The 24,257-nt window shown below is 38.8% G+C and overlaps 19 non-coding genes across 19 annotated transcripts; all 19 read left to right on the forward strand.

The window, feature by feature from the left end:
- The first annotated feature begins 415 nt into the window (after positions 1–415).
- Positions 416–498, forward strand: TRNAL-UAA (transfer RNA leucine (anticodon UAA)). Its single transcript has one exon. It is a non-coding gene; the product is annotated as a tRNA-Leu (tRNA).
- A 968-nt stretch (positions 499–1,466) lies between these two features.
- On the forward strand, positions 1,467–1,549 carry TRNAL-UAA (transfer RNA leucine (anticodon UAA)). The gene has a single exon. It is a non-coding gene; the product is annotated as a tRNA-Leu (tRNA).
- Positions 1,550–2,517: 968 nt separating this feature from the next.
- TRNAL-UAA (transfer RNA leucine (anticodon UAA)) lies at positions 2,518–2,600 on the forward strand. Its single transcript has one exon. It is a non-coding gene; the product is annotated as a tRNA-Leu (tRNA).
- Positions 2,601–3,567: 967 nt separating this feature from the next.
- On the forward strand, positions 3,568–3,650 carry TRNAL-UAA (transfer RNA leucine (anticodon UAA)). The gene has a single exon. It is a non-coding gene; the product is annotated as a tRNA-Leu (tRNA).
- A 968-nt stretch (positions 3,651–4,618) lies between these two features.
- On the forward strand, positions 4,619–4,701 carry TRNAL-UAA (transfer RNA leucine (anticodon UAA)). Its single transcript has one exon. It is a non-coding gene; the product is annotated as a tRNA-Leu (tRNA).
- Positions 4,702–5,669: 968 nt separating this feature from the next.
- On the forward strand, positions 5,670–5,752 carry TRNAL-UAA (transfer RNA leucine (anticodon UAA)). The gene has a single exon. It is a non-coding gene; the product is annotated as a tRNA-Leu (tRNA).
- Positions 5,753–6,721: 969 nt separating this feature from the next.
- Positions 6,722–6,804, forward strand: TRNAL-UAA (transfer RNA leucine (anticodon UAA)). Its single transcript has one exon. It is a non-coding gene; the product is annotated as a tRNA-Leu (tRNA).
- A 968-nt stretch (positions 6,805–7,772) lies between these two features.
- Positions 7,773–7,855, forward strand: TRNAL-UAA (transfer RNA leucine (anticodon UAA)). The gene has a single exon. It is a non-coding gene; the product is annotated as a tRNA-Leu (tRNA).
- A 968-nt stretch (positions 7,856–8,823) lies between these two features.
- TRNAL-UAA (transfer RNA leucine (anticodon UAA)) lies at positions 8,824–8,906 on the forward strand. Its single transcript has one exon. It is a non-coding gene; the product is annotated as a tRNA-Leu (tRNA).
- A 968-nt stretch (positions 8,907–9,874) lies between these two features.
- On the forward strand, positions 9,875–9,957 carry TRNAL-UAA (transfer RNA leucine (anticodon UAA)). The gene has a single exon. It is a non-coding gene; the product is annotated as a tRNA-Leu (tRNA).
- Positions 9,958–10,925: 968 nt separating this feature from the next.
- TRNAL-UAA (transfer RNA leucine (anticodon UAA)) lies at positions 10,926–11,008 on the forward strand. Its single transcript has one exon. It is a non-coding gene; the product is annotated as a tRNA-Leu (tRNA).
- A 968-nt stretch (positions 11,009–11,976) lies between these two features.
- Positions 11,977–12,059, forward strand: TRNAL-UAA (transfer RNA leucine (anticodon UAA)). Its single transcript has one exon. It is a non-coding gene; the product is annotated as a tRNA-Leu (tRNA).
- Positions 12,060–13,026: 967 nt separating this feature from the next.
- TRNAL-UAA (transfer RNA leucine (anticodon UAA)) lies at positions 13,027–13,109 on the forward strand. Its single transcript has one exon. It is a non-coding gene; the product is annotated as a tRNA-Leu (tRNA).
- Positions 13,110–14,076: 967 nt separating this feature from the next.
- On the forward strand, positions 14,077–14,159 carry TRNAL-UAA (transfer RNA leucine (anticodon UAA)). The gene has a single exon. It is a non-coding gene; the product is annotated as a tRNA-Leu (tRNA).
- Positions 14,160–15,127: 968 nt separating this feature from the next.
- TRNAL-UAA (transfer RNA leucine (anticodon UAA)) lies at positions 15,128–15,210 on the forward strand. Its single transcript has one exon. It is a non-coding gene; the product is annotated as a tRNA-Leu (tRNA).
- Positions 15,211–16,297: 1,087 nt separating this feature from the next.
- Positions 16,298–16,380, forward strand: TRNAL-UAA (transfer RNA leucine (anticodon UAA)). The gene has a single exon. It is a non-coding gene; the product is annotated as a tRNA-Leu (tRNA).
- A 1,087-nt stretch (positions 16,381–17,467) lies between these two features.
- Positions 17,468–17,550, forward strand: TRNAL-UAA (transfer RNA leucine (anticodon UAA)). The gene has a single exon. It is a non-coding gene; the product is annotated as a tRNA-Leu (tRNA).
- Positions 17,551–22,283: 4,733 nt separating this feature from the next.
- TRNAL-UAA (transfer RNA leucine (anticodon UAA)) lies at positions 22,284–22,366 on the forward strand. The gene has a single exon. It is a non-coding gene; the product is annotated as a tRNA-Leu (tRNA).
- Positions 22,367–23,333: 967 nt separating this feature from the next.
- TRNAL-UAA (transfer RNA leucine (anticodon UAA)) lies at positions 23,334–23,416 on the forward strand. The gene has a single exon. It is a non-coding gene; the product is annotated as a tRNA-Leu (tRNA).
- Positions 23,417–24,257: the final 841 nt, after the last annotated feature.

The following is a 24,257-nucleotide window of genomic DNA, read 5'->3' on the forward strand; positions in this document are numbered from 1 at the left end:
GCATAAAAAGTCTTGTGTGTTTTTAAACTGGTGGAGTCTTACCACCGTCTACCATCCATTTACCCATAGTGATATGTTGCTGTCACATTGACTTTACTTATGTGGTCATGGCATTAAAGAGATTAAAAGGAATTGGATACAGTCATAGAAGTCCTCGATATGTCATACACGACTTTTCAGGTCAATACCAAAAATACAGCCGATTTTCAATTAGTATCCATATGAGTTTGGGCTTCTGACTAGCGCGACCTCATAAAAAGCCAGAACATGGTGCATAGTGAGAAAATTCCACAATATTCTACAGTTCATACCGCTTGAATTTATGCTCAAACTAGGATGGTCTTCATTGTTTTCTAAACTCATAAGGCTCACCTGCACTGGCGCTCTCCTGCATTGGCTCTCACCACCATATAACACCAGGATGGCCGAGTGGTTAAGGCGTTGGACTTAAGATCCAATGGATTTGTGTCCACGTGGTTTCGAACCCCACTCCTGGTAAAAGTTTTAACCTACGGAGTTTCCTAAAAAAGAGCAGTCAGAGAATAATAAAAAACAGGATAAGTGTTGCACTTTATCGTGGCCTTTCTTATATAAGAAACCACGATTTAACTGTGGGGATGCCTGCAGAATAAACCCAAATTAAAAGCTCCTCCGTTGTTTTCGTTTCGACGTTCCTGTATTCTAAATTATAAATTGGTGAAATCTGATTTGGGCATGGGTAAGAGAGAATCTCAATATTATATTATTACTCAAATTAAGGGGTGTTTTCTAAGTTTGGGGTGTGTAAACAGGCTCTTTTGAGTATACAATAAAGTGAAAACCTATGATATTAAACATTATTTAACTTGTAACTCTGACCATGTTGTATATCTGCTACAGTCCCCTCACAATTTTTTGTACAGCTCTTGTGCGAATTGTGGTAATTTTAAAAAGCATAAAAAGTCTTGTGTGTTTTTAAACTGGTGGAGTCTTACCACCGTCTACCATATCTGCTACAGTTCCCTCACAATTTTTTGTACAGCTCTTGTGCGAATTGTGGTAATTTTAAAAAGCATAAAAAGTCTTGTGTGTTTTTAAACTGGTGGAGTCTTACCACCGTCTACCATCCATTTACCCATAGCGATATGTTGCTGTCACATTGACTTTACTTATGTGGTCATGGCATTAAAGAGATTAAAAGGAATTGGATACAGTCATAGAAGTCCTCGATATGTCATACACGACTTTTCAGGTCAATACCAAAAATACAGCCGATTTTCAATTAGTATCCATATGAGTTTGGGCTTCTGACTAGCGCGACCTCATAAAAAGCCAGAACATGGTGCATAGTGAGAAAATTCCACAATATTCTACAGTTCATACCGCTTGAATTTATGCTCAAACTAGGATGGTCTTCATTGTTTTCTAAACTCATAAGGCTCACCTGCACTGGCGCTCTCCTGCATTGGCTCTCACCACCATATAACACCAGGATGGCCGAGTGGTTAAGGCGTTGGACTTAAGATCCAATGGATTTGTATCCACGTGGGTTCGAACCCCACTCCTGGTAAAAGTTTTAACCTTCGGAGTTTCCTAAAAAAGAGCAGTCAGAGAATAATAAAAAACAGGATAAGTGTTGCACTTTATCGTGGCCTTTCTTATATAAGAAACCACGATTTAACTGTGGGGATGCCTGCAGAATAAACCCAAATTAAAAGCTCCTCCGTTGTTTTCGTTTCGACGTTCCTGTATTCTAAATTATAAATTGGTGAAATCTGATTTGGGCATGGGTAAGAGAGAATCTCAATATTATATTATTACTCAAATTAAGGGGTGTTTTCCAAGTTTGGGGTGTGTGAACAGGCTCTTTTGAGTATCCAATAAAGTCAAAACCTATAATATTAAACATTATTTAACTTGTAACTCTGACCATGTTGTATATCTGCTACAGTCCCCTCACAATTTTTTGTACAGCTCTTGTGCGAATTGTGGTAATTTTAAAAAGCATAAAAAGTCTTGTGTGTTTTTAAACTGGTGGAGTCTTACCACCGTCTACCATATCTGCTACAGTTCCCTCACAATTTTTTGTACAGCTCTTGTGCGAATTGTGGTAATTTTAAAAAGCATAAAAAGTCTTGTGTGTTTTTAAACTGGTGGAGTCTTACCACCGTCTACCATCCATTTACCCATAGCGATATGTTGCTGTCACATTGACTTTACTTATGTGGTCATGGCATTAAAGAGATTAAAAGGAATTGGATACAGTCATAGAAGTCCTCGATATGTCATACACGACTTTTCAGGTCAATACCAAAAATACAGCCGATTTTCAATTAGTATCCATATGAGTTTGGGCTTCTGACTAGCGCGACCTCATAAAAAGCCAGAACATGGTGCATAGTGAGAAAATTCCACAATATTCTACAGTTCATACCGCTTGAATTTATGCTCAAACTAGGATGGTCTTCATTGTTTTCTAAACTCATAAGGCTCACCTGCACTGGCGCTCTCCTGCATTGGCTCTCACCACCATGTAACACCAGGATGGCCGAGTGGTTAAGGCGTTGGACTTAAGATCCAATGGATTTGTATCCACGTGGGTTCGAACCCCACTCCTGGTAAAAGTTTTAACCTACGGAGTTTCCTAAAAAAGAGCAGTCAGAGAATAATAAAAAACAGGATAAGTGTTGCACTTTATCGTGGCCTTTCTTATATAAGAAACCACGATTTAACTGTGGGGATGCCTGCAGAATAAACCCAAATTAAAAGCTCCTCCGTTGTTTTCGTTTCGACGTTCCTGTATTCTAAATGATAAATTGGTGAAATCTGATTTGGGCATGGGTAAGAGAGAATCTCAATATTATATTATTACTCAAATTAAGGGGTGTTTTCTAAGTTTGGGGTGTGTAAACAGGCTCTTTTGAGTATCCAATAAAGTGAAAACCTATGATATTAAACATTATTTAACTTGTAACTCTGACCATGTTGTATATCTGCTACAGTCCCCTCCCAATTTTTTGTACAGCTCTTGTGCGAATTGTGGTAATTTTAAAAAGCATAAAAAGTCTTGTGTGTTTTTAAACTGGTGGAGTCTTACCACCGTCTACCATATCTGCTACAGTTCCCTCACAATTTTTTGTACAGCTCTTGTGCGAATTGTGGTAATTTTAAAAAGCATAAAAAGTCTTATGTGTTTTTAAACTGGTGGAGTCTTACCACCGTCTACCATCCATTTACCCATAGCGATATGTTGCTGTCACATTGACTTTACTTATGTGGTCATGGCATTAAAGAGATTAAAAGGAATTGGATACAGTCATAGAAGTCCTCGATATGTCATACACGACTTTTCAGGTCAATACCAAAAATACAGCCGATTTTCAATTAGTATCCATATGAGTTTGGGCTTCTGACTAGCACGACCTCATAAAAAGCCAGAACATGGTGCATAGTGAGAAAATTCCACAATATTCACAGTTCATACCGCTTGAATTTATGCTCAAACTAGGATGGTCTTCATTGTTTTCTAAACTCATAAGGCTCACCTGCACTGGCGCTCTCCTGCACTGGCTCTCACCACCATATAACACCAGGATGGCCGAGTGGTTAAGGCGTTGGACTTAAGATCCAATGGATTTGTATCCACGTGGGTTCGAACCCCACTCCTGGTAAAAGTTTTAACCTACGGAGTTTCCTAAAAAAGAGCAGTCAGAGAATAATAAAAAACAGGATAAGTGTTGCACTTTATCGTGGCCTTTCTTATATAAGAAACCACGATTTAACTGTGGGGATGCCTGCAGAATAAACCCAAATTAAAAGCTCCTCCGTTGTTTTCGTTTCGACGTTCCTGTATTCTAAATGATAAATTGGTGAAATCTGATTTGGGCATGGGTAAGAGAGAATCTCAATATTATATTATTACTCAAATTAAGGGGTGTTTTCTAAGTTTGGGGTGTGTAAACAGGCTCTTTTGAGTATACAATAAAGTGAAAACCTATGATATTAAACATTATTTAACTTGTAACTCTGACCATGTTGTATATCTGCTACAGTCCCCTCACAATTTTTTGTACAGCTCTTGTGCGAATTGTGGTAATTTTAAAAAGCATAAAAAGTCTTGTGTGTTTTTAAACTGGTGGAGTCTTACCACCGTCTACCATATCTGCTACAGTTCCCTCACAATTTTTTGTACAGCTCTTGTGCGAATTGTGGTAATTTTAAAAAGCATAAAAAGTCTTGTGTGTTTTTAAACTGGTGGAGTCTTACCACCGTCTACCATCCATTTACCCATAGCGATATGTTGCTGTCACATTGACTTTACTTATGTGGTCATGGCATTAAAGAGATTAAAAGGAATTGGATACAGTCATAGAAGTCCTCGATATGTCATACACGACTTTTCAGGTCAATACCAAAACTACAGCCGATTTTCAATTAGTATCCATATGAGTTTGGGCTTCTGACTAGCGCGACCTCATAAAAAGCCAGAACATGGTGCATAGTGAGAAAATTCCACAATATTCTACAGTTCCTACCGCTTGAATTTATGCTCAAACTAGGATGGTCTTCATTGTTTTCTAAACTCAAAAGGCTCACCTGCACTGGCGCTCTCCTGCATTGGCTCTCACCACCATATAACACCAGGATGGCCGAGTGGTTAAGGCGTTGGACTTAAGATCCAATGGATTTGTATCCACGTGGGTTCGAACCCCACTCCTGGTAAAAGTTTTAACCTACGGAGTTTCCTAAAAAAGAGCAGTCAGAGAATAATAAAAAACAGGATAACTGTTGCACTTTATCGTGGCCTTTTTTATATAAGAAACCACGATTTAACTGTGGGGATGCCTGCAGAATAAACCCAAATTAAAAGCTCCTCCGTTGTTTTCGTTTCGACGTTCCTGTATTCTAAATTATAAATTGGTGAAATCTGATTTGGGCATGGGTAAGAGAGAATCTCAATATTATATTATTACTCAAATTAAGGGGTGTTTTCTAAGTTTGGGGTGTGTAAACAGGCTCTTTTGAGTATACAATAAAGTGAAAACCTATGATATTAAACATTATTTAACTTGTAACTCTGACCATGTTGTATATCTGCTACAGTCCCCTCACAATTTTTTGTACAGCTCTTGTGCGAATTGTGGTAATTTTAAAAAGCATAAAAAGTCTTGTGTGTTTTTAAACTGGTGGAGTCTTACCACCGTCTACCATATCTGCTACAGTTCCCTCACAATTTTTTGTACAGCTCTTGTGCGAATTGTGGTAATTTTAAAAAGCATAAAAAGTCTTGTGTGTTTTTAAACTGGTGGAGTCTTACCACCGTCTACCATCCATTTACCCATAGCGATATGTTGCTGTCACATTGACTTTACTTATGTGGTCATGGCATTAAAGAGATTAAAAGGAATTGGATACAGTCATAGAAGTCCTCGATATGTCATACACGACTTTTCAGGTCAATACCAAAAATACAGCCGATTTTCAATTAGTATCCATATGAGTTTGGGCTTCTGACTAGCGCGACCTCATAAAAAGCCAGAACATGGTGCATAGTGAGAAAATTCCACAATATTCTACAGTTCATACCGCTTGAATTTATGCTCAAACTAGGATGGTCTTCATTGTTTTCTAAACTCATAAGGCTCACCTGCACTGGCGCTCTCCTGCATTGGCTCTCACCACCATATAACACCAGGATGGCCGAGTGGTTAAGGCGTTGGACTTAAGATCCAATGGATTTGTATCCACGTGGTTTCGAACCCCACTTCTGGTAAAAGTTTTAACCTACGGAGTTTCCTAAAAAAGAGCAGTCAGAGAATAATAAAAAACAGGATAAGTGTTGCACTTTATCGTGGCCTTTCTTATATAAGAAACCACGATTTAACTGTGGGGATGCCTGCAGAATAAACCCAAATTAAAAGCTCCTCCGTTGTTTTCGTTTCGACGTTCCTGTATTCTAAATTATAAATTGGTGAAATCTGATTTGGGCATGGGTAAGAGAGAATCTCAATATTATATTATTACTCAAATTAAGGGGTGTTTTCTAAGTTTGGGGTGTGTAAACAGGCTCTTTTGAGTATACAATAAAGTGAAAACCTATGATATTAAACATTATTTAACTTGTAACTCTGACCATGTTGTATATCTGCTACAGTCCCCTCCCAATTTTTTGTACAGCTCTTGTGCGAATTGTGGTAATTTTAAAAAGCATAAAAAGTCTTGTGTTTTTTTTAAACTGGTGGAGTCTTACCACCGTCTACCATATCTGCTACAGTTCCCTCACAATTTTTTGTACAGCTCTTGTGCGAATTGTGGTAATTTTAAAAAGCATAAAAAGTCTTGTGTGTTTTTAAACTGGTGGAGTCTTACCACCGTCTACCATCCATTTACCCATAGCGATATGTTGCTGTCACATTGACTTTACTTATGTGGTCATGGCATTAAAGAGATTAAAAGGAATTGGATACAGTCATAGAAGTCCTCGATATGTCATACACGACTTTTCAGGTCAATACCAAAAATACAGCCGATTTTCAATTAGTATCCATATGAGTTTGGGCTTCTGACTAGCGCGACCTCATAAAAAGCCAGAACATGGTGCATAGTGAGAAAATTCCACAATATTCTACAGTTCATACCGCTTGAATTTATGCTCAAACTAGGATGGTCTTCATTGTTTTCTAAACTCATAAGGCTCACCTGCACTGGCGCTCTCCTGCATTGGCTCTCACCACCATATAACACCAGGATGGCCGAGTGGTTAAGGCGTTGGACTTAAGATCTAATGGATTTGTATCCACGTGGGTTCGAACCCCACTCCTGGTAAAAGTTTTAACCTTCGGAGTTTCCAAAAAAAGAGCAGTCAGAGAATAATAAAAAACAGGATAACTGTTGCACTTTATCGTGGCCTTTCTTATATAAGAAACCACGATTTAACTGTGGGGATGCCTGCAGAATAAACCCAAATTAAAAGCTCCTCCGTTGTTTTCGTTTCGACGTTCCTGTATTCTAAATTATAAATTGGTGAAATCTGATTTGGGCATGGGTAAGAGAGAATCTCAATATTATATTATTACTCAAATTAAGGGGTGTTTTCTAAGTTTGGGGTGTGTAAACAGGCTCTTTTGAGTATACAATAAAGTGAAAACCTATGATATTAAACATTATTTAACTTGTAACTCTGACCATGTTGTATATCTGCTACAGTCCCCTCACAATTTTTTGTACAGCTCTTGTGCGAATTGTGGTAATTTTAAAAAGCATAAAAAGTCTTGTGTGTTTTTAAACTGGTGGAGTCTTACCACCGTCTACCATATCTGCTACAGTTCCCTCACAATTTTTTGTAAAGCTCTTGTGCGAATTGTGGTAATTTTAAAAAGCATAAAAAGTCTTGTGTGTTTTTAAACTGGTGGAGTCTTACCACCGTCTACCATCCATTTACCCATAGCGATATGTTGCTGTCACATTGACTTTACTTATGTGGTCATGGCATTAAAGAGATTAAAAGGAATTGGATACAGTCATAGAAGTCCTCGATATGTCATACACGACTTTTCAGGTCAATACCAAAAATACAGCCGATTTTCAATTAGTATCCATATGAGTTTGGGCTTCTGACTAGCGCGACCTCATAAAAAGCCAGAACATGGTGCATAGTGAGAAAATTCCACAATATTCTACAGTTCATACCGCTTGAATTTATGCTCAAACTAGGATGGTCTTCATTGTTTTCTAAACTCATAAGGCTCACCTGCACTGGCGCTCTCCTGCATTGGCTCTCACCACCATATAACACCAGGATGGCCGAGTGGTTAAGGCGTTGGACTTAAGATCCAATGGATTTGTGTCCACGTGGTTTCGAACCCCACTCCTGGTAAAAGTTTTAACCTACGGAGTTTCCTAAAAAAGAGCAGTCAGAGAATAATAAAAAACAGGATAAGTGTTGCACTTTATCGTGGCCTTTCTTATATAAGAAACCACGATTTAACTGTGGGGATGCCTGCAGAATAAACCCAAATTAAAAGCTCCTCCGTTGTTTTCGTTTCGACGTTCCTGTATTCTAAATTATAAATTGGTGAAATCTGATTTGGGCATGGGTAAGAGAGAATCTCAATATTATATTATTACTCAAATTAAGGGGTGTTTTCTAAGTTTGGGGTGTGTAAACAGGCTCTTTTGAGTATACAATAAAGTGAAAACCTATGATATTAAACATTATTTAACTTGTAACTCTGACCATGTTGTATATCTGCTACAGTCCCCTCACAATTTTTTGTACAGCTCTTGTGCGAATTGTGGTAATTTTAAAAAGCATAAAAAGTCTTGTGTGTTTTTAAACTGGTGGAGTCTTACCACCGTCTACCATATCTGCTACAGTTCCCTCACAATTTTTTGTACAGCTCTTGTGCGAATTGTGGTAATTTTAAAAAGCATAAAAAGTCTTGTGTGTTTTTAAACTGGTGGAGTCTTACCACCGTCTACCATCCATTTACCCATAGCGATATGTTGCTGTCACATTGACTTTACTTATGTGGTCATGGCATTAAAGAGATTAAAAGGAATTGGATACAGTCATAGAAGTCCTCGATATGTCATACACGACTTTTCAGGTCAATACCAAAAATACAGCCGATTTTCAATTAGTATCCATATGAGTTTGGGCTTCTGACTAGCGCGACCTCATAAAAAGCCAGAACATGGTGCATAGTGAGAAAATTCCACAATATTCTACAGTTCATACCGCTTGAATTTATGCTCAAACTAGGATGGTCTTCATTGTTTTCTAAACTCATAAGGCTCACCTGCACTGGCGCTCTCCTGCATTGGCTCTCACCACCATATAACACCAGGATGGCCGAGTGGTTAAGGCGTTGGACTTAAGATCCAATGGATTTGTATCCACGTGGGTTCGAACCCCACTCCTGGTAAAAGTTTTAACCTTCGGAGTTTCCTAAAAAAGAGCAGTCAGAGAATAATAAAAAACAGGATAAGTGTTGCACTTTATCGTGGCCTTTCTTATATAAGAAACCACGATTTAACTGTGGGGATGCCTGCAGAATAAACCCAAATTAAAAGCTCCTCCGTTGTTTTCGTTTCGACGTTCCTGTATTCTAAATTATAAATTGGTGAAATTTGATTTGGGCATGGGTAAGAGAGAATCTCAATATTATATTATTACTCAAATTAAGGGGTGTTTTCCAAGTTTGGGGTGTGTGAACAGGCTCTTTTGAGTATCCAATAAAGTCAAAACCTATAATATTAAACATTATTTAACTGGTAACTCTGACCATGTTGTATATCTGCTACAGTCCCCTCACAATTTTTTGTACAGCTCTTGTGCGAATTGTGGTAATTTTAAAAAGCATAAAAAGTCTTGTGTGTTTTTAAACTGGTGGAGTCTTACCACCGTCTACCATATCTGCTACAGTTCCCTCACAATTTTTTGTACAGCTCTTGTGCGAATTGTGGTAATTTTAAAAAGCATAAAAAGTCTTGTGTGTTTTTAAACTGGTGGAGTCTTACCACCGTCTACCATCCATTTACCCATAGCGATATGTTGCTGTCACATTGACTTTACTTATGTGGTCATGGCATTAAAGAGATTAAAAGGAATTGGATACAGTCATAGAAGTCCTCGATATGTCATACACGACTTTTCAGGTCAATACCAAAAATACAGCCGATTTTCAATTAGTATCCATATGAGTTTGGGCTTCTGACTAGCGCGACCTCATAAAAAGCCAGAACATGGTGCATAGTGAGAAAATTCCACAATATTCTACAGTTCATACCGCTTGAATTTATGCTCAAACTAGGATGGTCTTCATTGTTTTCTAAACTCATAAGGCTCACCTGCACTGGCGCTCACCTGCATTGGCTCTCACCACCATATAACACCAGGATGGCCGAGTGGTTAAGGCGTTGGACTTAAGATCCAATGGATTTGTATCCACGTGGGTTCGAACCCCACTCCTGGTAAAAGTTTTAACCTACGGAGTTTCCTAAAAAAGAGCAGTCAGAGAATAATAAAAAACAGGATAAGTGTTGCACTTTATCGTGGCCTTTCTTATATAAGAAACCACGATTTAACTGTGGGGATGCTTGCAGAATAAACCCAAATTAAAAGCTCCTCCGTTGTTTTCGTTTCGACGTTCCTGTATTCTAAATGATAAATTGGTGAAATCTGATTTGGGCATGGGTAAGAGAGAATCTCAATATTATATTATTACTCAAATTAAGGGGTGTTTTCTAAGTTTGGGGTGTGTAAACAGGCTCTTTTGAGTATCCAATAAAGTGAAAACCTATGATATTAAACATTATTTAACTTGTAACTCTGACCATGTTGTATATCTGCTACAGTCCCCTCACAATTTTTTGTACAGCTCTTGTGCGAATTGTGGTAATTTTAAAAAGCATAAAAAGTCTTGTGTGTTTTTAAACTGGTGGAGTCTTACCACCGTCTACCATATCTGCTACAGTTCCCTCACAATTTTTTGTACAGCTCTTGTGCGAATTGTGGTAATTTTAAAAAGCATAAAAAGTCTTGTGTGTTTTTAAACTGGTGGAGTCTTACCACCGTCTACCATCCATTTACCCATAGCGATATGTTGCTGCCACATTGACTTTACTTATGTGGTCATGGCATTAAAGAGATTAAAAGGAATTGGATACAGTCATAGAAGTCCTCGATATGTCATACACGACTTTTCAGGTCAATACCAAAAATACAGCCGATTTTCAATTAGTATCCATATGAGTTTGGGCTTCTGACTAGCGCGACCTCATAAAAAGCCAGAACATGGTGCATAGTGAGAAAATTCCACAATATTCTACAGTTCATACCGCTTGAATTTATGCTCAAACTAGGATGGTCTTCATTGTTTTCTAAACTCATAAGGCTCACCTGCACTGGCGCTCTCCTGCATTGGCTCTCACCACCATATAACACCAGGATGGCCGAGTGGTTAAGGTGTTGGACATAAGATCCAATGGATTTGTATCCACGTGGGTTCGAACCCCACTCCTGGTGAAAGTTTTAACCTACGGAGTTTCCTAAAAAAGAGCAGTCAGAGAATAATAAAAAACAGGATAAGTGTTGCACTTTATCGTGGCCTTTCTTATATAAGAAACCACGATTTAACTGTGGGGATGCCTGCAGAATAAACCCAAATTAAAAGCTCCTCCGTTGTTTTCGTTTCGACGTTCCTGTATTCTAAATGATAAATTGGTGAAATCTGATTTGGGCATGGGTTAGAGAGAATCTCAATATTATATTATTACTCAAATTAAGGGGTGTTTTCTAAGTTTGGGGTGTGTAAACAAGCTCTTTTGAGTATCCAATAAAGTGAAAACCTATGATATTAAACATTATTTAACTTGTAACTCTGACCATGTTGTATATCTGCTACAGTCCCCTCACAATTTTTTGTACAGCTCTTGTGCGAATTGTGGTAATTTTAAAAAGCATAAAAAGTCTTGTGTGTTTTTAAACTGGTGGAGTCTTACCACCGTCTACCATATCTGCTACAGTTCCCTCACAATTTTTTGTACAGCTCTTGTGCGAATTGTGGTAATTTTAAAAAGCATAAAAAGTCTTGTGTGTTTTTAAACTGGTGGAGTCTTACCACCGTCTACCATCCATTTACCCATAGCGATATGTTGCTGTCACATTGACTTTACTTATGTGGTCATGGCATTAAAGAGATTAAAAGGAATTGGATACAGTCATAGAAGTCCTCGATATGTCATACACGACTTTTCAGGTCAATACCAAAAATACAGCCGATTTTCAATTAGTATCCATATGAGTTTGGGCTTCTGACTAGCGCGACCTCATAAAAAGCCAGAACATGGTGCATAGTGAGAAAATTCCACAATATTCTACAGTTCATACCGCTTGAATTTATGCTCAAACTAGGATGGTCTTCATTGTTTTCTAAACTCATAAGGCTCACCTGCACTGGCGCTCACCTGCATTGGCTCTCACCACCATATAACACCAGGATGGCCGAGTGGTTAAGGCGTTGGACTTAAGATCCAATGAATTTGTATCCACGTGGGTTCGAACCCCACTCCTGGTAAACGTTTTAACCTACGGAGTTTCCTAAAAAAGAGCAGTCAGAGAATAATAAAAAAAAAGATAACTGTTGCACTTTATCGTGGCCTTTCTGATATAAGAAACCACGATTTAACTGTGGGGATGCCTGCAGAATAAACCCAAATTAAAAGCTCCTCCGTTGTTTTTGTTTCAACGTTCCTGTATTCTAAATGATAAATTGGTGAAATCTGATTTGGGCATGGGTAAGAGAGAATCTCAATATTATATTATTACTCAAATTAAGGGGTGTTTTCTAAGTTTGGGGTGTGTAAACAGGCTCTTTTGAGTATCCAATAAAGTGAAAACCTATGATATTAAACATTATTTAACTTGTAACTCTGACCATGTTGTATATCTGCTACAGTCCCCTCACAATTTTTTGTACAGCTCTTGTGCGAATTGTGGTAATTTTAAAAAGCATAAAAAGTCTTGTGTGTTTTTAAACTGGTGGAGTCTTACCACCGTCTACCATATCTGCTACAGTTCCCTCACAATTTTTTGTACAGCTCTTGTGCGAATTGTGGTAATTTTAAAAAGCATAAAAAGTCTTGTGTGTTTTTAAACTGGTGGAGTCTTACCACCGTCTACCATCCATTTACCCATAGCGATATGTTGCTGTCACATTGACTTTACTTATGTGGTCATGGCATTAAAGAGATTAAAAGGAATTGGATACAGTCATAGAAGTCCTCGATATGTCATACACGACTTTTCAGGTCAATACCAAAAATACAGCCGATTTTCAATTAGTATCCATATGAGTTTGGGCTTCTGACTAGCACGACCTCATAAAAAGCCAGAACATGGTGCATAGTGAGAAAATTCCACAATATTCACAGTTCATACCGCTTGAATTTATGCTCAAACTAGGATGGTCTTCATTGTTTTCTAAACTCATAAGGGTCACCTGCACTGGCGCTCACCTGCATTGGCTCTCACCACCATATAACACCAGGATGGCCGAGTGGTTAAGGCGTTGGACTTAAGATCCAATGGATTTGTATCCACGTGGGTTCGAACCCCACTCCTGGTAAAAGTTTTAACCTACGGAGTTTCCTAAAAAAGAGCAGTCAGAGAATAATAAAAAACAGGATAACTGTTGCACTTTATCGTGGCCTTTCTTATATAAGAAACCACGATTTAACTGTGGGGATGCCTGCAGAATAAACCCAAATTAAAAGCTCCTCCGTTGTTTTCGTTTCGACGTTCCTGTATTCTAAATGATAAATTGGTGAAATCTGATTTGGGCATGGGTAAGAGAGAATCTCAATATTATATTATTACTCAAATTAAGGGGTGTTTTCTAAGTTTGGGGTGTGTAAACAGGCTCTTTTGAGTATCCAATAAAGTGAAAACCTATGATATTAAACATTATTTAACTTGTAACTCTGACCATGTTGTATATCTGCTACAGTCCCCTCACAATTTTTTGTACAGCTCTTGTGCGAATTGTGGTAATTTTAAAAAGCATAAAAAGTCTTGTGTGTTTTTAAACTGGTGGAGTCTTACCACCGTCTACCATATCTGCTACAGTTCCCTCACAATTTTTTGTACAGCTCTTGTGCGAATTGTGGTAATTTTAAAAAGCATAAAAAGTCTTGTGTGTTTTTAAACTGGTGGAGTCTTACCACCGTCTACCATCCATTTACCCATAGCGATATGTTGCTGTCACATTGAGTTTACTTATGTGGTCATGGCATTAAAGAGATTAAAAGGAATTGGATACAGTCATAGAAGTCCTCGATATGTCATACACGACTTTTCAGGTCAATACCAAAAATACAGCCGATTTTCAATTAGTATCCATATGAGTTTGGGCTTCTGACTAGCACGACCTCATAAAAAGCCAGAACATGGTGCATAGTGAGAAAATTCCACAATATTCACAGTTCATACCGCTTGAATTTATGCTCAAACTAGGATGGTCGTCATTGTTTTCTAAACTCATAAGGGTCACCTGCACTGGCGCTCACCTGCATTGGCTCTCACCACCATATAACACCAGGATGGCCGAGTGGTTAAGGCGTTGGACTTAAGATCCAATGGATTTGTATCCACGTGGGTTCGATCCCCACTCCTGGTAAAAGTTTTAACCTACGGAGTTTCCTAAAAAAGAGCAGTCAGAGAATAATAAAAAACAGGATAACTGTTGCACTTTATCGTGGCCTTTCTTATATAAGAAACCACGATTTAACTGTGGGGATGCCTGCAGAATAAACCCAAATTAAAAGCTCCTCCGTTGTTTTCGTTTCGACGTTCCTGTATTCTAAATGATAAATTGGTGAAATCTGATTTGGGCATGGGTAAGAGAGAATCTCAATATTATATTATTACTCAAATTAAGGGGTGTTTTCTAAGTTTGGGGTGTGTAAACAGGCTCTTTTGAGTATCCAATAAAGTGAAAACCTATGATATTAAACATTATTTAACTTGTAACTCTGACCATGTTGTATATCTGCTACAGTCCCCTCACAATTTTTTGTACAGCTCTTGTGCGAATTGTGGTAATTTTAAAAAGCATAAAAAGTCTTGTGTGTTTTTAAACTGGTGGAGTCTTACCACCGTCTACCATATCTGCTACAGTTCCCTCACAATTTTTTGTACAGCTCTTGTGCGAATTGTGGTAATTTTAAAAAGCATAAAAAGTCTTGTGTGTTTTTAAACTGGTGGAGTCTTACCACCGTCTACCATCCATTTACCCATAGCGATATGTTGCTGTCACATTGACTTTAATTATGTGGTCATGGCATTAAAGAGATTAAAAGGAATTGGATACAGTCATAGAAGTCCTCGATATGTCATACACGACTTTTCAGGTCAATACCAAAAATACAGCCGATTTTAAATTAGTATCCATATGAGTTTGGGCTTCTGACTAGCGCGACCTCATAAAAAGCCAGAACATGGTGCATAGTGAGAAAATTCCACAATATTCTACAGTTCATACCGCTTGAATTTATGCTCAAACTAGGATGGTCTTCATTGTTTTCTAAACTCATAAGGCTCACCTGCACTGGCGCTCACCTGCATTGGCTCTCACCACCATATAACACCAGGATGGCCGAGTGGTTAAGACGTTGGACTTAAGATCCAATGGATTTGTTTCCACGTGGGTTCAAACCCCACTCCTGGTAAAAATTTTAACCTACGGAGTTTCCTAAAAAAGAGCAGTCAGAGAATAATAAAAAACAGGATAACTGTTGCACTTTATCGTGGCCTTTCTTATATAAGAAACCACGATTTAACTGTGGGGATGCCTGCAGAATAAACCAAAATTAAAAGCTCCTCCGTTGTTTTCGTTTCGACGTTCCTGTATTCTAAATGATAAATTGGTGAAATCTGATTTGGGCATGGGTAAGAGAGAATCTCAATATTATATTATTACTCAAATTAAGGGGTGTTTTCCAAGTTTGGGGTGTGTGAACAGGCTCCTTTGAGTATCCAATAAAGTGAAACCCTATAATATTAAACATTATTTAACTTGTAACTCTGACCATGTTGTATATCTGATACAGTCCCCTCACAATTTTTTGTACAGCTCTTGTGCGAATTGTGGTAATTTTAAAAAGCATAAAAAGTCTTGTGTGTTTTTAAACTGGTGGAGTCTTACCACCGTCTACCATATCTGCTACAGTTCCCTCACAATTTTTTGTACAGCTCTTGTGCGAATTGTGGTAATTTTAAAAAGCATAAAAAGTCTTGTGTGTTTTTAAACTGGTGGAGTCTTACCACCGTCTACCATATCTGCTACAGTTCCCTCACAATTTTTTGTACAGCTCTTGTGCGAATTGTGGTAATTTTAAAAAGCATAATAAGTCTTGTGTGTTTTTAAACTGGTGGAGTCTTACCACCGTCTACCATCCATTTACCCATAGCGATATGTTGCTGTCACATTGACTTTACTTATGTGGTCATGGCATTAAAGAGATTAAAAGGAATTGGATACAGTCATAGAAGTCCTCGATATTTCATACACGACTTTTCAGGTCAATACCAAAAATACAGCCGATTTTCAATTAGTATCCATATGAGTTTGGGCTTCTGACTAGCGCGACCTCATAAAAAGCCAGAACATGGTGCATAGTGAGAAAATTCCACAATATTCTACAGTTCATACCGCTTGAATTTATGCTCAAACTAGGATGGTCTTCATTGTTTTCTAAACTCATAAGGCTCACCTGCACTGGCGCTCACCTGCATTGGCTCTCACCACCATATAACACCAGGATGGCCGAGTGGTTAAGGTGTTGGACTTAAGATCCAATGGATTTGTATCCACGAGGGTTCGAACCCCACTCCTGGTAAAATTTTTAACCTACGGAGTTTCCTAAAAAAGAGCAGTCAGAGAATAATAAAAAACAGGATAACTGTTGCACTTTATCGTGGCCTTTCTTATATAAGAAACCACGATTTAACTGTGGGGATGCCTGCAGAATAAACCAAAATTAAAAGCTCCTCCGTTGTTTTCGTTTCGACGTTCCTGTATTCTAAATGATAAATTGGTGAAATCTGATTTGGGCATGGGTAAGAGAGAATCTCAATATTATATTATTACTCAAATTAAGGGGTGTTTTCCAAGTTTGGGGTGTGTGAACATGCTCCTTTGAGTATCCAATAAAGTGAAACCCTATAATATTAAACATTATTTAACTTGTAACTCTGACCATGTTGTATATCTGCTACAGTCCCCTCACAATTTTTTGTACAGCTCTTGTGCGAATTGTGGTAATTTTAAAAAGCATAAAAAGTCTTGTGTGTTTTTAAACTGGTGGAGTCTTACCACCGTCTACCATATCTGCTACAGTTCCCTCACAATTTTTTGTACAGCTCTTGTGCGAATTGTGGTAATTTTAAAAAGCATAAAAAGTCTTGTGTGTTTTTAAACTGGTGGAGTTTTACCACCGTCTACCATATCTGCTACAGTTCCCTCACAATTTTTTGTACAGCTCTTGTGCGAATTGTGGTAATTTTAAAAAGCATAAAAAGTCTTGTGTGTTTTTAAACTGGTGGAGTCTTACCACCGTCTACCATCCATTTACCCATAGCGATATGTTGCTGTCACATTGACTTTACTTATGTGGTCATGGCATTAGAGAGATTAAAAGGAATTGGATACAGTCATAGAAGTCCTCGATATGTCATACACGACTTTTCAGGTCAATACCAAAAATACAGCCGATTTTCAATTAGTATCCATATGAGTTTGGGCTTCTGACTAGCACGACCTCATAAAAAGCCAGAACATGGTGCATAGTGAGAAAATTCCACAATATTCTACAGTTCATACCGCTTGAATTTATGCTCAAACTAGGATGGTCTTCAGTGTTTTCTAAACTCATAAGGCTCAGCTGCACTGGCGCTCTCCTGCACTGGTTCTCACCACCGTACAACACCAGGATGGCCGAGTGGTTAAGGCGTTGGACTTAAGATCCAATGGATTTGTATCCACGTGGGTTCAAACCCCACTCCTTGTATAAGTTTTAACCTATGGAGTTTCCTAAAATAGAGCAGTCAGAGAATAATAAAAAAAGGATAACTGTTGCACTTTATCGTGGCCTTTCTTATATAAGAAACCATGATTTAACTGTGGGGATGCCTGCAGAATAAACCCAAATTAAAAGCTCCTCCGTTGTTTTCGTTTCGATGTTCCTGTATTCTAAATGATAAATTGGTCAAATCTGATTTGGGCATGGGTAAGAGAGAATCTCAATATTATATTATTACTCAAATTAAGGGGTGTTTTCTAAGTTTGGGGTGTGTGAACAGGCTCTTTTGAGTATCCAATAAAGTGAAAACCTATGATATTAAACATTATTTAACTTGTAACTCTGACCATGTTGTATATCTGCTACAGTCCCCTCACAATTTTTTGTACAGCACTTGTGCGAATTGTGGTAATTTTAACCCCTTCCCGCCGGATCACGTATATAAACGTCATTAAAATCGGTGGCTTACCGCCTTTTCACGTAAATGTACGTCATGGAGATGAAGCTGGCTCAGGAGCTGAGCCAGCAACATCACCACCGGGTGACAGCTGTATGTTACAGCTGGCACCCTAAGGTATCGGCCAGGACCGGAGCTAGCCTCCGATCCGACCGATTAACCCCTCACATGCTGCGTTCAATAGAGATCGCAGCATGTGAGGAGTTTATAGCCACCGGCACCCCAGCAACGTGATCGCTGGGTTGCCGGTGGCTGCAAAGGCAATCGGAGGGCTAATGCTTACCTCCCGATCAGCCTGTAACGGAATCCTCCTATGCCCCGTCGTCGGCGGGGCCCAGGAGGCTTCCGGTAACATCGGCAAGATGGCGCCGGCTCAGCTTCCGGCTAAGAAGCTGAGCCGGCGTCATCAGCAGTGGGTGTCCGCTGTATGTTACAGCGGACACCCTGATCTATCGCCAGGAACCGGAGCTAGCTCCGATTCCTGGCATTAACCCCTTCGATGCAGCGATCCATTGTGATCGCTGCATCCTAGAGGTTTGTAGAAAATCGGCAGCCTTGCCATGCGATGGCAAGGCTGGCGACTGCTACCATGGCAACAGGAGCCCTAACAATGGACTCCTGTCTGCCATTACGTAAGCTGATTAGGCCCCGCCCAGAGGCGGAGCCTGATCGGCTTGCTGTCAGTGAACAACTGACAGTTCCAATACATTGCACTACATAGGTAGTGCAATGTATTAGAACATCAAACAAATAGTTGGACATTCAAGTCCCCTAGTGGGACTAAAGAAAAGTGTAAAAAAAAAGTGTAAAAAAAGTAAAAATAAAAGTTGGAAAACATACAATAAAAGTTTCAAATAATAACACAAAACACAATCGCCCTTTTTCCCTTATAAGTCATTTATTATTGAAAAAAATAATAAAGCCATACATATTTGGTATCGCAGCGACCGTAACGACCTGAACTATAAAAATATTATGTTATTTATCCAGCGCAGTGAACGCCGTAAAAAAACAAACTCAAAAACACTGCCATAATTACTGTTTTTTTGGTCACTGTCTTCCAAAAATTGAAATAAAAAGTGATCAAAAAGTCGCATGTATCCAAAAATGGTACCGATAAAATCTATACCTCGTCTCGCAAAAAAACAAGCCCTCACACAGCTCCATCGATGAAAAAATGTAAAAGTTATGGCTCTCACAACTTGGCGACAGAAAAAATACATTCTCTTTCCAAAAGTAATTTTATTGTGCAAAAAGTTATAAAAAAGTTCTATAAATTTGGTATCGCCGGAATCGTACTGACCCGCAGAATAAAGGTAACATGTAGTTTATAACGTACGGTGAACGGTGTATATAAAAAAAAAAGTGGCACAAGCTGGGCATGACATATTTGACACTGAATTGGCATATCTAGGGAAACATTTTAATTTGTACCTTCCGCAGCGCAATCATTTATGGAAAAGACACGTGGGGTGAAAATGCACACTACACCTCTTAATAAATGCCTTATGGGGTGCAGTTTCCAAAATGGGGTCACTTCTCAGGGGTTTCTTTTATTATTTCACATCAAAGCCTCTGCAATTGTGAACCAATACTTTATAAGTCGCCAAATTAGGCCTCAATTTTACATGGTACTCTTTCACTCCTGAGCCCTGTCGAATGTCCAGGCAAAAGATTAGGGCCACATGTAGGGTGATTCTAAAACAGGGAAACACCGCATAATAATTGAGAGCTGTCTTGTTATGGTGGCACAAGCCGGGCACCACATATTGGCGTATCTAAGGAAAAATTCCCATTTTCATTCTCCCACATCGTGTGCACACGAATTTCTGCAAAACACCTGTGGGGTTAACATGCTCACTACACCCCTAGGTGAATACCTTGAGGGTGTTGTTTCCAAAATGGGGTCACTTCTGGGGGGGATCCACTGTTTTGGTCCCACAGGGACTTTGCAAATGCAACATAGCGACCAGAAACCAAATGCAGCAAAATCTGTACACCAAAAGCAAATGGCGCTCCTTCCCTTCTGAGCCCTGCCGTGTGCCCAAACAGCATTTTACGACCACGTGTGGGGTATTGCCGTACTCCAGAGAAGTTGCTTTACAAGCGTTGGGGTTCTTTTTTTCCTTTATTTGTTGAGAAAATTAAAAATTTGGAGCTAAAGCTACGTCTTATTGAAGAAAAAGGATTTTTTTTATTTTCACTGCCCAATTCTAATAAAATCTATGAAAAACTTGTGGGGGCAAAATGCTCACTACACCCCTAGATGGATTCCTCAAGGGGTGTCGTTTTCTCAATGGAGTCACTTTTTTGGCGTTTTCACTGTTTTGGTACCTAAGGGGCTTTGCAAATGCGACATGGCCTCCACAAACCATTCCTGCTAAATTTGAGCTCCAAAAGCCAAATGGCGCTCTTTCCCTTCTAAGCTCCGCCGTGTGTCCAAACATCCATTTATAACCACATGTGGGGTATTGTTTTACTCGGGAGAAATTGCTTTACAAATGTTGTGGTGCTTTTTCTCCTTTACTCCTCGTGAAAATTAGAAAAAATTAGCTAAACCTACATAATCTTTGAAAGAATGACGATTTTTATTTTCACGGCCTACTTCCAATAATTTCTGCAAAAAACCTGCGGGGTCAAAATGCTCACTATACCCCTAGATAATTTCCTCAAGGGGTGTCGTTTCCAAAATGGGGTCACTTTTGGTGGATTTCCACTGTTTTGGCACCGAAAGAGCCCTTGAAACCTGACATGGTGCCTAAAATATTTTCTAATAAAAAGGAGGCCCAAAATCCACTGGGTGCTCCTTTGCTTCTGAGGCCGGTGCTTCAGTCCATTACCACACTAGGGCCACATGTGGGATATTTCTAAAAACTGCAGAATCTGGGCAATAAATATTGAGTTGCGTTTCTCTGGTAAAAACTTCTGTGTTACCAAAAAAATAGAATAAAAATGAATTTCTGCAAAAAAAAATGAAATTTGAAAATTTCACCTCTACGTTGCTTTAATTCCTGTGAAACGTTTAAAGGGTTAAGAAACTTTCTAAATGCTGTTTTGAATACTTTGAGGGGTGAAGATTTTAAAATGGGGTGACTTTTTGGCGGTTTCTAATATATAAGGCCCTAAAAGCCGCTTCACAACTGAACTGGCCCCTGTAAAAATAGCCTTTTGAAATTTTCTTGAAAATGTGAGAAATTGCTGCTAAAGTTCTAAGCCTTGTAACGTCCTAGAAAAATAAAAGGATGTTCAAAAAACGATGCCAATCTAAAGTAGACATATGGGGGATGTTAATTAGCAACAATTTTGTGTGGTATAAATGCCTGTCTTACAAGCAGATAAATTTACATTTAGAAAAATGCTAATTTTTGCAATTTTTCACTAAATTTTGGTGTTTTTCATTGAATTTATCGACCACATTTTTCCACTATCATAAAGTCCAATGTGTCACGAGAAAACAATCTCAGAATCGCTTTGATAGGTAAAAGCGTTCCGGAGTTATTACCACATAAAGTGAAATATGTCAGATTTGAAAAAATGGGTCTGGTCCTGAAGGCCAAAATGAGCTTGGTCCTGAAGGGGTTAAAAAGCATAAAAAGTCTTGTGTGTTTTTAAACTGGTGGAGTCTTACCACCGTCTACCATATCTGCTAGAGTTCCCTCACAATTTTTTGTACAGCTCTTGTGCGAATTGTGGTAAATTTAAAAAGCATAAAAAGTCTTGTGTGTTTTTAAACTGGTGGAGTCTTACCACCGTCTACCATCCATTTACCCATAGCGATATGTTGCTGTCACATTGACTTTACTTATGTGGTCATGGCATTAAAGAGATTAAAAAGAATTGGATACAGTCATAGAAGTCCTCGATATGTCATACACGACTTTTCAGGTCAATACCAAAAATACAGCCGATTTTCAATTAGTATCCATATGAGTTTGGGCTTCTGACTAGCGCAACCTCATAAAAAGCCAGAACATGGTGCATAGTGAGAAAATTACACAATATTCTACAGTTCATACCGCTTGAATTTATGCTCAAACTAGGATGGTCTTCATTGTTTTCTAAACTCATAAGGCTCACCTGCACTGGCGCTCTCCTGCACTGGCGCTCTCCTGCACTGGCGCTCTCCTGCACTGGCGCTCTCCTGCACTGGCGCTCTCCTGCACTGGCTCTCTCCTGCACTGGCTCTCTCCTGCACTGGCTCTCTCCTGCACTGGCTCTCTCCTGCACTGGCTCTCTCCTGCACTGGCTCTCAGCACCATATAACACCAGGATGGCCGAGTGGTTAAGGCGTTGGACTTAAGATCCAATGGATTTGGATCCACGTGGGTTCGAACCCCACTCCTTGTAAAAGTTTTAACCTACGCAGTTTCCTAAATAAGAGCAGTCAGAGAATAATAAAAAAAGGATAACTGTTGCACTTTATCGTGTCCTTTCTTATATAAGAAACCACGATTGAACTGTGGGGATGCCTGCAGAATAAACCCAAATTAAAAGCTCCTCCAATGTTTACGTTTCGACGTTCCTGTATTTTAAATGATAAATTGGTGAAATCTGATTTGGGCATGGGTAAGAGAGAATCTCAATATTATATTATTACTCAAATTAAGGGGTGTTTTCCAAGTTTGGGGTGTGTGAACAGGCTCTTTTGAGTATCCAATAAAGTGAAAACCTATAATATTAAACATTATTTAACTTGTAACTCTGACCATGGTGTATATCTGCTACAGTCCCCTCACAATTTTTTGTACAGCTCTTGTGCGAATTGTGGTAATTTTAAAAAGCATAAAAAGTCTTGTGTGTTTTTAAACTGGTGGAGTCTTACCACCGTCTACCATATCTGCTACAGTTCCCTCACAATTTTTTGTACAGCTCTTGTGCGAATTGTGGTAATTTTAAAAAGCATAAAAAGTCTTGTGTGTTTTTAAACTGGTGGAGCCTTACCACCGTCTACCATCCATTTACCCATAGCGATATGTTGCTGTCACATTGACTTTACTTATGTGGTCATGGCATTAAAGAGATTAAAAGGAATTGGATACAGTCATAGAAGACCTCAATATGTCATACACGACTTTTCAGGTCAATACCAAAAATACAGCCGATTTTCAATTAGTATCCATATGAGTTTGGGCTTCTGACTAGCGCGACCTCATAAAAAGCCAGAACATGGTGCATAGTGAGAAAATTCCACAATATTCTACAGTTCATACCGCTTGAATTTATGCTCAAACTAGGATGGTCTTCATTGTTTTCTAAAGTCATAAGGCTCACCTGCACTGGCGCTCTCCTGCACTGGCTCTCACCTCCATATAACACAAGGATGGCCGAGTGGTTAAGGCGTTGGACTTAAGACCCAATGGATTTGTATCCACGTGGGTTCGAACCCCACTCCTGGTAAAAGTTTTAACCTACGGAGTTTCCTAAAAAAGAGCAGTCAGAGAATAATAAAAAAAGGATAACTGTTGCACTTTATCGTGGCCTTTCTTATATAAGAAACCACGATTTAACTGTGGGGATGCCTGCAGAATAAAACCAAATTAAAAGCTCCTCCGTTGTTTTCGTTTCGACTTTCCTGTATTCTAAATGATAAATTGGTGAAATCTGATTTGGGCATGGGTAAGAGAGAATCTCAATATTATATTATTACTCAAATTAAGGGGTGTTTTCTAAGTTTGGGGTGTGTAAACAGGCTCTTTTGAGTATCCAATAAAGTGAAAACCTATGATATTAAACATTATTTAACTTGTAACTCAGACCATGTTGTATATCTGCTACAGTCCCCTCCCAATTTTTTGTACAGCTCTTGTGCGAATTGTGGTAATTTTAAAAAGCATAAAAAGTCTTGTGTGTTTTTAAACTGGTGGAGTCTTACCACCGTCTACCATATCTGCTACAGTTCCCTCACAATTTTTTGTACAGCTCTTGTGCGAATTGTGGTAATTTTAAAAAGCATAAAAAGTCTTATGTGTTTTTAAACTGGTGGAGTCTTACCACCGTCTACCATCCATTTACCCATAGCGATATGTTGCTGTCACATTGACTTTACTTATGTGGTCATGGCATTAAAGAGATTAAAAGGAATTGGATACAGTCATAGAAGTCCTCGATATGTCATACACGACTTTTCAGGTCAATACCAAAAATACAGCCGATTTTCAATTAGTATCCATATGAGTTTGGGCTTCTGACTAGCGCGACCTCATAAAAAGCCAGAACATGGTGCATAGTGAGAAAATTC

The sequence above is a fragment of the Rhinoderma darwinii genome, chromosome 4 (assembly GCF_050947455.1).
Source record: "Rhinoderma darwinii isolate aRhiDar2 chromosome 4, aRhiDar2.hap1, whole genome shotgun sequence".
NCBI classification, from domain to species: domain Eukaryota; kingdom Metazoa; phylum Chordata; class Amphibia; order Anura; family Rhinodermatidae; genus Rhinoderma; species Rhinoderma darwinii.